Source organism: Melanotaenia boesemani, chromosome 3, assembly GCF_017639745.1.
Source record: "Melanotaenia boesemani isolate fMelBoe1 chromosome 3, fMelBoe1.pri, whole genome shotgun sequence".
Classification (NCBI taxonomy): domain Eukaryota; kingdom Metazoa; phylum Chordata; class Actinopteri; order Atheriniformes; family Melanotaeniidae; genus Melanotaenia; species Melanotaenia boesemani.
Genome location: NC_055684.1, coordinates 3,003,138 through 3,015,273, shown reverse-complemented (window position 1 = coordinate 3,015,273; position 12,136 = coordinate 3,003,138).

Below are 12,136 nucleotides of genomic sequence, written 5' to 3'. Positions count from 1 at the left end.
CTGCAAGGTTATCCAAAGTCAGACACTATATTATATTTGATTGTGTTCCATGTGCAGTAGAATTGCAGTACTTTGTGTACCTTGTATGAAGCGGACAGTTTCTGTGGCTGGGACAGAGTCAGTTATTGTCCCTCCCAGGATCCCCTCCATCACTGGCCTCCCTTTATTTAAATGGAGGCCAGTTCCTCTGCTGGAGTCACATCCTGGCTTGGTGGGCCGCCCCCTGTGCCAGTTTATAGGCCTTTTTTTAACTGCTACAATCATACAGACATTGAACATGTCAGCAGACACCTCATCTGTTCACCTCATTTGTTCACGGTTATCTACTTTGGAGTCACTTACCAGCCTGCAAAATGTTCTTATATTTAATTTTTTCTTGCTGCAGGTCCTTTTATGGCCAGACAGGTTTGTCCTTTATGAAGGACAGAAAGATAAAATAGATAAAAAAGTTACATGAGGAAAATAGATTAAATGACACATTGTGGATGTTTGCACCTAATCATACTCTACATTTCCTGAGTAACATGCACCTGCTTGTCACTCTTAAAGTATACAACAGTTAGTGGATTTGAAAAGTAACTCCTTTAATTGTAGCCTAATTATGACAGTTCCAGTGGAGCACTGTTTATTAATTGTACAGTTTTTGACTACTTACGCATTGAGCCGGTCGGCTATTGTCTGCCAGGCTCTCTCGCGTTCTTTACTTATGGCATTGGTATTGCCTTTTTTCCTTATAATATCCTTAACTTCGTCAGAGAACTCCGTCAGGAGCTGTTGTTCAGGGGCTGTGAAGTAGGACGCGCGACTTTTATCCATTTCCCCATCGGTGATTCTGTGAGCGATCGCGAGGTCTGCTTCAGTATGCCGTGCACACGCACTTATCCCAACTATCTTCACCTGGCTTAACCTAGCCGCACCTTCTCATCCTGGCTCAGCAAACGTGCAACCAATTAAGCCAGGATAGGCCACGCAAGCTAGGTCAAGCTGGGCTTGCTTAATTATCCTGGATTTCTTTATTCTGGTTTTGTGCAATACCCCTCTGGTCGCTCTGCGGTGTTTGTCAACATGAAAGGGAACTGCATGCATGCCCCTTATACCTCACTGTCTGGACAACTTTTGTCTGTGGATTTTGTCATCAATAACAAATGATGTTTTCATCAGGACAGGATGATCTGTCCCTTCCAGAGCTGCACTGTGGAGGCTGCTCTGCAAGCTGGACACCAGCATTACATGATGTTCAGATAAGTGGTCACTGGCCTGCTTCTGTTCTTTTCTGCACACTATTTGATGTGGCAGTTTTTCGTGGCTTCAAGGAAATGAAGTTGGCGGTACCAAGTAATTCTTGCCTGACTTTCATAAGAATGCTAGAAGCTCAAACAAGAGAAAGTGGCAGGGTGTGTTGCCCTAAATATACACATGTTCAATCACTTTCAATTCTGCATTTAAGCATTACTGTCTTAAAGTATAAGTAATGGCTTAACAAATCTTTCAACAGACTGGTAAAGTGTGCTCCGACACTTTCTACAAGAGCTTCATGGAGTGGGTGATTGTCTCTGACATGGTGGACAGGTTGTGTTTGGAGGAGCCATTTACCTGTCCAGCCTGTACTCCACAAACGCTAGCTGTGTCTGTGGATGGAAACCGAAAGCTTTACCACTTCAGAAAGGATGCACAGTAAGTTTGTATTTGTGTTTCTGTTGTCTGTTTATGTCAGTTTGCATTCTCACTAAAAATTCTATTTCAAATGTTAACGGTTGTCCAGCCAACAATTTGGACGTTCATGTTCTCTAGCTCTGATGGGAAGGGCGACTTTGAAGGTGTGTTCTCTGTCGAGATGATGAGGTAGCAGCGTTTGTGGAAGACATACAAAAGAGGGCAAAGCATGTACGGGTTTTAATTGTTTGCTTACTAACGCATAATTGTGAATTAAATAGATATAGATGTAGTTTTAGTAGTTTCTATATGATTGTGCTGTCAAACTTAAGGTGTCCAGTAATAATATTTTTTATTGAGACATGCTGAATTGTGTTAAATTAAGTATTGCATTTTTCCTCAGGGTCTAGAAGTAGCTGTTTGCCGTCATGGTATTATTCTCTGTGCCTTGAATATGTACAGGTAAGCTCCCAGTATTTTCACTACAGATCCATGTATTTCAAGTTATCTCAATGGGTTACAGTTCCCTGCACATCAGTTAGCTGCACTCTGTTAAATATACATTTTCCTAATACTTTCTTACAATCATGGAACTAAAAAGTGTCACTGTTACTACACATAACCTCACTGATACAGCACCATTATTCCATTTCAAGGACTTGCAGACTTACAAAGTCACCACTTAAATGACAACTGACCACTTCCTGTTGTATTGTTGGTTTACTCTAATGTTGTAATGCAACCCTACAGGGGTGAAATCTTCGCCTACCCAATGTTTCTTCAAAAGGAGGTGGCAGCCATGAATTCAGTCTTCTTTTGTATGGATGTTGTCTGTAAATACTGGCCATATATCACAAGAATATCTGAAATCTGCCCAGAGTACAATCAACTCACCACAATGAAGCCTTGCTGTCTGTGCTCCATGCCAAAGCACATGGAATGTGCTTTGGCATGGAGCATGAGTGTGAGGTAATTTCTCTAAAGGTCCCATTGCTCCATTTCAAATCCACTATACTGGATTATAGAACCACAACAGTGTTGGAAGCTTCAGTAAACTAAGACGCCACACTATTTATTTCTAAATGACAGATAAAATGGGGAGGAAGCCGTCAAGATGGAGCTGGTTCCACCTTAGGAGAAGAAGTGGAAATGGTCAACTCCTTCCTCTCCCGGACTGCCATAAATACCAAGTTCATGGGTAAAGGAGGTTAGTTTTCGACTCCTAAGTTTTATGTCCAGAATATTCAAATAGACTTGCTGAGTGTAAACGCTGGAAACCGTTCACAGTAGTGCTTTTCTTTTCCAGCCCGCACAGACATGCTGATTGTGGAGAATATGTGTGACACCTTATGCAAACGATTTCGTAAGGTAACTGTCATCTTAATTGTCTTTTTGTTAAAGGTGCCACACAGTAATGTGAATGAGATCTGAACATATTTTAAATCCAACAGACACAGCAGAATCTTCAGAGGGAGAGGCAAAGCCTTGAGACCCTCAAGAGTGAGATGTCTGCCAATGAAGGGACCGTACATCAGTGGGTCAGAGATGTCCACGAGTCGGCTGAACACGGTTAGTGTTTTGAATGGTACATGTTTTTACTTTGAATCATCAGTAGCTGGCTTGAAACTTATATTTCTATATAAATTGTTTAATTTTTTTAACTTGTCCTGTCCAGCATCATAGCAGCAAATTGATAATCTGGTTGCTGTATCGTGCTGAACAAATTTGCTCTGCCAAGGGGAGGCCTATGGGTAAGGCTCCTCTTGATAACCTGATTCATTTATTTATTTATTTACTTTGAATCACGGAATCCATGTAATCTTGCTGGACCTGACCAGAGGGGACAGAAAAAGATGGAAAATAGCAAAAAAGATGCAAAAGGGAAAGAAGAAAGGAGACAAAAAGATCACAGACAGAAGGAAACGACCTTCAATCCACACCATCACCAGACAACAAACTGTTACACCTGTACATGAACACACCAGAAAATTTCCTACAACTTTTACAAAAGCAGAAACACACACACAGAAAAAACAGGGCTGCTAGTCATTAAGAGTTTTTAAATAATAACCAAATCAAAAAGACAAAACAGCGACCAGATACTAACTCACAGGACAAATAAAAAGAAGAATCTCTTAGTATAAAAACCCACTGGACAACTCAGTGACTGTGTCAGCATGCAGAGCATGAGGAAGAGGAGTGATCAGTGATGAAGAGTGGTGAGTGAGATCGTGCAAATGCGACCACGCCTCCACGGAGGCCAGAGGCAGACCAGGGCCAGACACCCGGGCCCTCAGCAGCAGCCCCGGAACACTAACCCAAGCCACCCCACCCTGAAGACGACTCCAGCCCCACCCGAAGGGCGGCAGAGGAGAGCCCCAGCAAGAGCCCCCCATGGTCTTGGGGCACAGGTCCCAGTGGGTTGCCAGCCGCTGGCCCCACCAGGGTCCAGCCACCCACAAAGACAGAGGACCCGCACCATGCCAAGGAGGACCAGCCCCCCCCCAGACAACCACCCGGCGTAGGCCAGCACACACCCCGATGTTCCAGCCGCACACCCTGGGAACCAGGGCGCCATTGACCCCCTCCCCCCACTCCCCACCTACTCCAATCTGCACCCATATAACCCCACACTCACACCCTCCCCTGTGCTGCACCCACAACTACTCACCACCACACAGTCACGTCACAGAAGTAATTTTTTTTTGCCAAATATCGGAATTTGGCATCAGCCTCAAAAAACCCATATCGATCTGATTCTAGTCACAAGGCCAAGAAACTAGGGGTGTAAATCACAATTTTCTTAATGGTACAAATATTTTGATTCATACCTTTGGATATCCATATTTTCCTCATTAAATAAAAAAAACACAAAAACATTTTGGTTGTTTTGGAAACACTTCCACATGTTATTTCTTAAAAATATCTTGATTGGTATGTTCAGTTAGGATCAATGTTATGAGATCAATCCATTGTTACACCTCTACCAGAAACAAAAAGATATTTTATTCTTGATAGAACACAACAAATTTTGAACCTGAGAAACGCTACCATTTCATAGAAAATATGAGCTCATATTGAATATTGAAGGTAGCAATACATCTAGAAAAAAGTTTGAAATGCTCTTTCTATACATTGTGCTGGTCAGGTCAGCACAGGTTTATTTATATAGCACATTCCCAACAGGTGTTATGAAGAACCTCACTGAGACAAGACTGAATTGACAGGTTTATTATGAACAGGGTTATCTCATCCAGAATCTTACGAATTTCAAAGATAGTGCTGAGTCCAAGTAATTAGCTGGATCAGTCGGGACCGGAACGGGGAAGAGGAGAAGTTCAGGTATCTTGAACGAGGTCCGGCGAAGACTGTCTGGAGAGCTGGCGCTTATGTATCCTGGAGCTGGGATTACTCGCAGAGGGAGAGCGGCAGTGATTGATTGGAGCAGGTGTGGGCGTAGCAGAGTCTGGTGCAACGGTGACAACAGGTCATGCTGCCCAAAGAGCCTTACAAACTACAAGATATTTAAAATAAAATAAAGTTAATAATAATGGAGCAATAAAATGAAGCAATAAAATAAAGTTATCCAATAAAGCAAAACAAATTAAAAACAACTAAGACAACAATGACTAGGACAGTTAATAAAGAAAAATGTTTAACTCATCTTGCAATACAAACCAGTCAATGAAAATGCATCTTCAAAAGGGATTTAAAATGTTCCAGTGGCTCTGCAGTTCTAACTCTTAGGGGGAGGTTGTTCCAGAGTCTGGGACCTGTCACAGATAAGGCTCTGTTACCTCAAGACTTAAATTTCATCCTTGGAATAAATAATATCAGCTGGGAGCTGAATCTTATAGATCTTGCTAGAGCATGAATAAATGGGAGCTCAGACAGGTGAAAAGGATTTAGTGCTTTAAAAACAAAGGAAGCTAATGTAGAGAAGCCAAAACTGGTGTTATGTGCTCCCTCCATTTGATACCAGTCTTCAAGACAATGAAATAACAGATTAAATTATTCCGACCCCACTTTTAAGGGCAAATGAATCTGTAAGTCATCTGCATAGCAGTGAAACAGAATGTTGTACTTTCAAAAAATGGACCCCAGGGGCCACAAATACAGTGCAAACAAGGCTGGACCCAAAATTGAGCCTTGAGGCACACCACAACTAAGAGGGGCTATTTTGGAGCTACAGGGGCCCAAGTTGACTTAAAAGGTCCTACCAGATAGGTAGGACTGGAACCACTGAAGAATTGCTCCTTTAAGGCCAACACAGCTGTGATAGGAGGTCGACTGTATCAAAGGTCCAGTAACAAGAAAGCAGCAGTTGCCAAAATCCAGAGTTAAAAAAAGATCGTTACAAACTCTTAAAGGTACTCTCACAGTGCTCTGGAGTGATTTAAAATCAGATTGAAACTTTTAGAGATCTCATTATTTGTGGGCCTGCAGCCATAAATAAATCACTTTCTCTAAGACTTTTGAGAGAAAAGGGAGCTTCTAAATTGGCCTGTAATTAGCCAAAGCAGTTGGGTCCAGGCTGTGTTTGGTAATAAGAGGTTGAACTGTGGCCTGTTTAAAATATGATGGGACACAACCTGTAATAAGGGTGGCATTGCTTAATCTCTGAGTTAAAGACCCAACAGCATCAAAAACTTGTTTGGAAAACTTGACGGAAGACAATCTGAGACAGTGAGATGGTCTTAAATGATGAACTATATGAGACAATTCTGTTTGTCAAAGTTTAGTTTTTATAGTTTGGTGTTCTGTATATCAAAGTTTCATTTCTATAGTGCTGTCCAATGAAAAGATATAATGAAATATTAGCAAAAATGTGAAGGGTGTACTCACTTCTGTCAGATACTGTAGCAGGGCAGAGTGGCTACGGAGAGGGAGAGAAAAGCATCCGCCTTCTTCGAGAGCAGGAAGAGAAATAAAAATGTTAATACCTGATTTGTGTGGAAGAATAAACCTTCCTGTACGAAGCTAACGCTAGCTCAACACGTGTCTCCTCTATTCTTCACCACAGCTTGACACGTTGGGACAACAAAAACTCTGCTGCCTTCTGACTGTAATGCCAGAGGGGAACACATTATATGTTGGTGTTAGTGGGTCAGATGGTCCTGAGCTACATTTCAGGCCTGCAACATGTTGTTTAGATTTAAGGACTGAGAAAGAGACCGCAGTGAGCGAGTGGTATTTTCTTTGTCTTTGGCGTTATTTTATTTCATTTATATGGAAACAGGAGGATAAAAACTGTTTAAATCTAGGCCTGAGTTAACCTTGTTTTCACTGTTATTTGGAGTGTAGAACACTGAATCTATTTGTTCTCTTTTGTTTTTTTCCTTGCTCTATTTTACTAAATTCTAAGTTTCAACTAAATGAGTGTTTCTATTCCTGTGTTGTACAATTTAATGTTCTTGTATTAACGGGTTACCTATATACAAGTGGAGGCACCGACAAACTTTGAAGAAAGAGGATATGAACGCTATCTATTAGGTGGAAGCAGAAAACCCAGAATCCTGCCTGTGATACTAATATTCATCAAGTCTCAGGAGGCGGGTGCTACACATGTATACATCAGTCCACTCATTAACAATTCATAACATTGATCCAAATTGAAACTATCGATAGGACAATTGTTTTTTGAGTTGCAAACTTTTTATAAGTGAAGAGAGAAATGTGATTAAAAAAAACTGCAATAATGAGGTCCGGTGCAGTAATTAGACCTTTCAAGATGTGCATACAACTCTCTCAGATTCCTCTAGCACTAACCATTTAATGTTTCATTATTAACACTCCGTGGAGCCAAAATATGGTTTTATTGGGCTGATTTTGCAAAAGAAATGACTGTTTATGACATCTGATTACACATTTGGACAGTGGGGTAGAGGATTGTACTGTGGTCATGGTTTATTTAAGGTCTTCATTTAGGATTAAGATGTTTTTCTCTCGTGAAAAGTCTTCAGCATTTCACCATAAGAGGTGGGTGCTGACTGACCACAATTTATGTTTTTTGTGAACAAGAAAAGCAAGCCTCTTCAAATCCAAGATTTCAAAGCAGAGAAACTTTGAATTTATAAGGCGTTTTAGCCACTAATTGGCATGTCTGAAACAAGTAGGCCTAGCTAGTCTATAAAATGACACATCTGTTCACACTGTTGCTTTGTCATTTTAATCAGATTAGCTAATTATCCCTTATGTGCATTTAACTTTTGCCTCAAACTTTGCATAAACTGTTCAAATCGCAGACACAGCTGCAGTATAGCAAAGGTTAAAGCTTTGGGAATCAGAGTGTGTTTAGTTCACTTCATCCACAGAGATTACACAGATGTTGAAACTGCATTAGAAATGTGCAGCCTGCAGGATTTTCTCCGAATACATGAATCTCACTCACCCAAGGAAAAATGTTTTATGACATATCAGATCACTATAATTTATGTGTGATTTACTGCAATATCTGCTGAATTTGATGGTTCTCTCTCCCAGAGAAGTAGAAGGGGTGTAAACAACCCTTCACACATTGTGATTTCATCTGTCTCATACTCCATAACTGAATATGGGTTTTAGGTCATCTCAGCCGTTAGATGTAAACTGAACAGCAACTTATAACATTGGGATGGCAGCGTGAAAAACAAGCCAAGTGGAATGGTGCAAAATTTTTATAAAGGAGCTGAACATGAGCTTTGTGCTTCTATCAGAAGGGATCAGCTGCTCAGATGCCAGATCTTTCTCCAGCAAATTGGCCCTCACATATCCTCTTGGCACCACTGTCAATCCGTAGCTGTTGATCCTGCCATGTTCTTTGTGTGATACACATGGCACAGTACAATCATTCCTTTGTGTGAGGCCTGAATAGAAACGGACCCCCATATCAACCATGCAGTCTCTGTTAGCCCCCTTAACTTAGGTTTGAAACTATAAGTTTCACGTCTTTTTATGCTTTCTCATTATTGGGTTTTTATTAATGTGGGCAGTAATAAGCCTCAGAAATGCAGCACGCTTCCCTCAAAATCAAGGACATGAGGATGCTATGATCCAAATTAGAAAGCAGGGACTTGAATGATCAAACTTGCCACAATGGCCAAAATAAACTATAGTTCATGGCTTACATTATGAGATTACAGGATTTAACCCCCCCCCCCCAACCACCCACACACACACACACACACACACATACACACAATTCTCTCCCCCCGCCTTTCTATATGGTTCCTCTTGCTACTTCGGTGGATCTTGAATGAGCAGGCTGATCTTGGGTGATTCACAGGGAGATTAATGGGAACTGGCACCACCTGACCTCCTGACACCTCAGCTTCTTGTACTTCTGTTTGAATTCGATGCTGGTGCTTCTTATTGGGAAGTCAGCCAAATGAGCACAAAGAGCCATGGAATGTCCACAAAGAGACCAAAACCAACCACAAAGAGCCAGTGATGAAGAGATGCAAAAAAAAAAACCATACAACCCCAAAACAACCAGAAAGAGATGCAAAGAGACCACCAGGAAATTAAACCATTGAATAGAAAGAGCTTTAAAGCTACAAAAACACTCAAAAAACTGCAATGATATGAATAATTAAGAGAAGTAGATGCAATACTAAGAGGAGATAAAGCTACACACAGCAAAGTCACAAAACTAGTGGAAAAGAGAAGGAAAAGGGTACAAATACCAGGATTGTGTCTCTCTCAGTTTATGGTCTGGGGATATTTTACAATTCTGTGCCCTAGGGCATGTTTAATGCTGAACAATAAAATCAAAGTTCGGACCTTTCAGGGTTGTTGAGAAAGAATCAATATAAATATTGTTTCAGGGTAGCAAGGTGCAAAGTTGGCCAGAGCTGGAGGACAAGGATGCCACCCGTCAGCCTTATGATGCAACCCCAAAGGAATCAGTGATAAAATGTGAATATACAGGTAACTGACAGCTGCAGGGGAAAGAAAAGGACGTCGGCTTGATTATCTGTCCATCAGAGCAAGATTTTTTGTTAAAAGCTGAGGTCGCTCCATGCTTGAGAGGTTGGGCAGGTGTTGAACTGTGTGTTGTTATTTCCACTAGAAAGAGGCTCTTCCTTTTGAAGCATGAGTAGGCAAAAAAGCAGACTTCAGCTTCACCTGAACAGGGTTCCAACACAAATCCAGTTCACCCACAACCCTTACTCTACATGCATTTTTGCCTCACCCATGGTGAATGTTTTATATAACGGGGGCCAGTTTTGTCCGCTTTGAAAGCAGCTTAGCCCATTGTGTGTAACACCATCTGGTAACAGAAACACTCGATTTCAGAAGATTTAACTTTGTAGTCCTAAAATCTGGTTTTGTTACAAAATGGAAAACCAGTTGTTCTTTTGTTTTTTTGATTATATTTTTTACATCATAAGACAGATTATAACAGAATGACTGCTGTTGTAACAAAAACTGCATTGTACGGTACATATGTTTAGCTTCCACGACTCCATTATGTTGTTATCATTACAACAGATTATTTCTTCCTACATTTATCTCAGTTAATTTTCATCCAGGACTTCTCCCTGGAGAAACAGCAGCAACAGGCTGTTATTAATGCAGAGCTATAATGTTAAGTCTCCCTTCAGGAGCTTTGTAGCACCATAACCCTTTTCTCCTGCACAGTATTTGCTGAATGAGTTTCAACCTGCCATATCACATGACAAACTAGAAAACCTCAAAGCCAATTATTTTATTTTTTATGTCTCTACCACAATATTTGCAGCCACCTACATTTGCACAGCAGCAGCACATGGGAAAGCACAGAGAAGGAGAGCTCAAGGAGAGACAGACAAGGCAGAGGTCCATGTTTGTATTTCTAGGCCAATGATGCGTGACCTCTCTTTCACACCCTGCTGATTGTTTACTGGGCTTACATGCATATACTTGTGATGATCCTCTCTGCCACATGTAATACTTTCACTGCCCTCCAGTGGCTCTCTAATAATAATACTACCCAGTCTCTCACACACATAAACACACATGCCCATTCCCAACATGCTACCGCCCTACAACCAATTCCATCAGAGCTTGCTTGCACAAATGTTTCTGGAGTTGAAATGACAGGATCTGCAGAGAAGATCCAATAAATGTTTACTTACTAAATAAAATGGAAACATTTTAAAGCTGTGATTCATGGTTATTACAAAGAATCATTATTAGGTTATAATAACATTTATTTCACTATAATTGTGCAGTTTTTAAATATATAATGACGTTCTATAGACATTTACAGGCAGTTACCACATACACACAATACACAATATTACACAGTATTACCATACTACTACCAAAAAGTTTAACTTAATCGTTAATTTTGTTTCCCTCTCAATGCTTTAGGTTACAGGCCCCTTATTACCCTTTAACTTAAGTTTTATTTTAGTCTATTGTTACCATGATACACCTAGTGGTACTACTGGGATATTACCTGGTTATTACTTTGGTTACTACAGGGTATTACCTGGTTATTTCCCTTGTATTACCATCATGTTACCACACTATTAACATATAATTACTGTGTTGTAATGTAAAGTGCTACCAAATTACTTTCAGTGCAATTATGGAAGCAACCAATTACAGTCCTTGTAATTTCATTGTACAGGTGTGCAAATAAGCATCCTAACCCTCAATTTATGACTTTAAGCTGTATTTTAAAGACCCAATTCTCAGCAAAGCAAAATCAGAGGTAGTTCGGAGGGTTTCTGTCCAAGCCAGTTTGTGAAGAATGCACAGCTCTGGCAAAGCTTTTATTCTTTTTTCTTTTTTTTCTACTCTCTTTTTGTGAGCGTCTGTGTGGTGAGAAAAGATCAAAAGTTGAGTACTTCATTAATGTGATGGGTGAAAAGGGGCTGCAATCATAAGGTCACACATCAAGTGGGATTAGGGTGGTGTTGAATTGGTTATACAGCAGGGGGTGCTATTGTACTGCTAGTTACACAGGGCACAGCTGTTCTCCATATCCACTGGGCTCTCATTCTTCATCCTCTTGTAACAGAGACAATCAAACTTGGACAGAGATATTACCACACTGATGAGATTAATAATACTGTAGCTGTCCGTTTAAAGCTTGTTAGCTCTACTTTGACATCCACATTATATTAAAAAGTTAAATTTAAACAAGTTAAAATTATATTAAAAGTTTCAATTTGCCAACAAAGGACTTGAACCAAATCTGCTGTAACTGAAACATATGCAAACACTCGCAAACTCAATCAATCAAAAGCAACTTATAAATGCAGCCAAGGCTGAATATTTCACTCCCTTTGCCAATTTACCGAAGGTCTTTCTGGTTAGAAGTTCAAACCCAGTGATTAAAGTTTATTCAAATTTTCAAAGGCTGGGGCTACCATGGATGAGACCATGCTTGCTGATTTCACCACTGATTCCCTCTTTATAAGCTTTACCTTCAGCACTGATGAGGTAATAGTCTAATTTTTCAATATCAAATCTACAGGCTTGACATTTTCTGCTCACTTTCCTTCTTTGT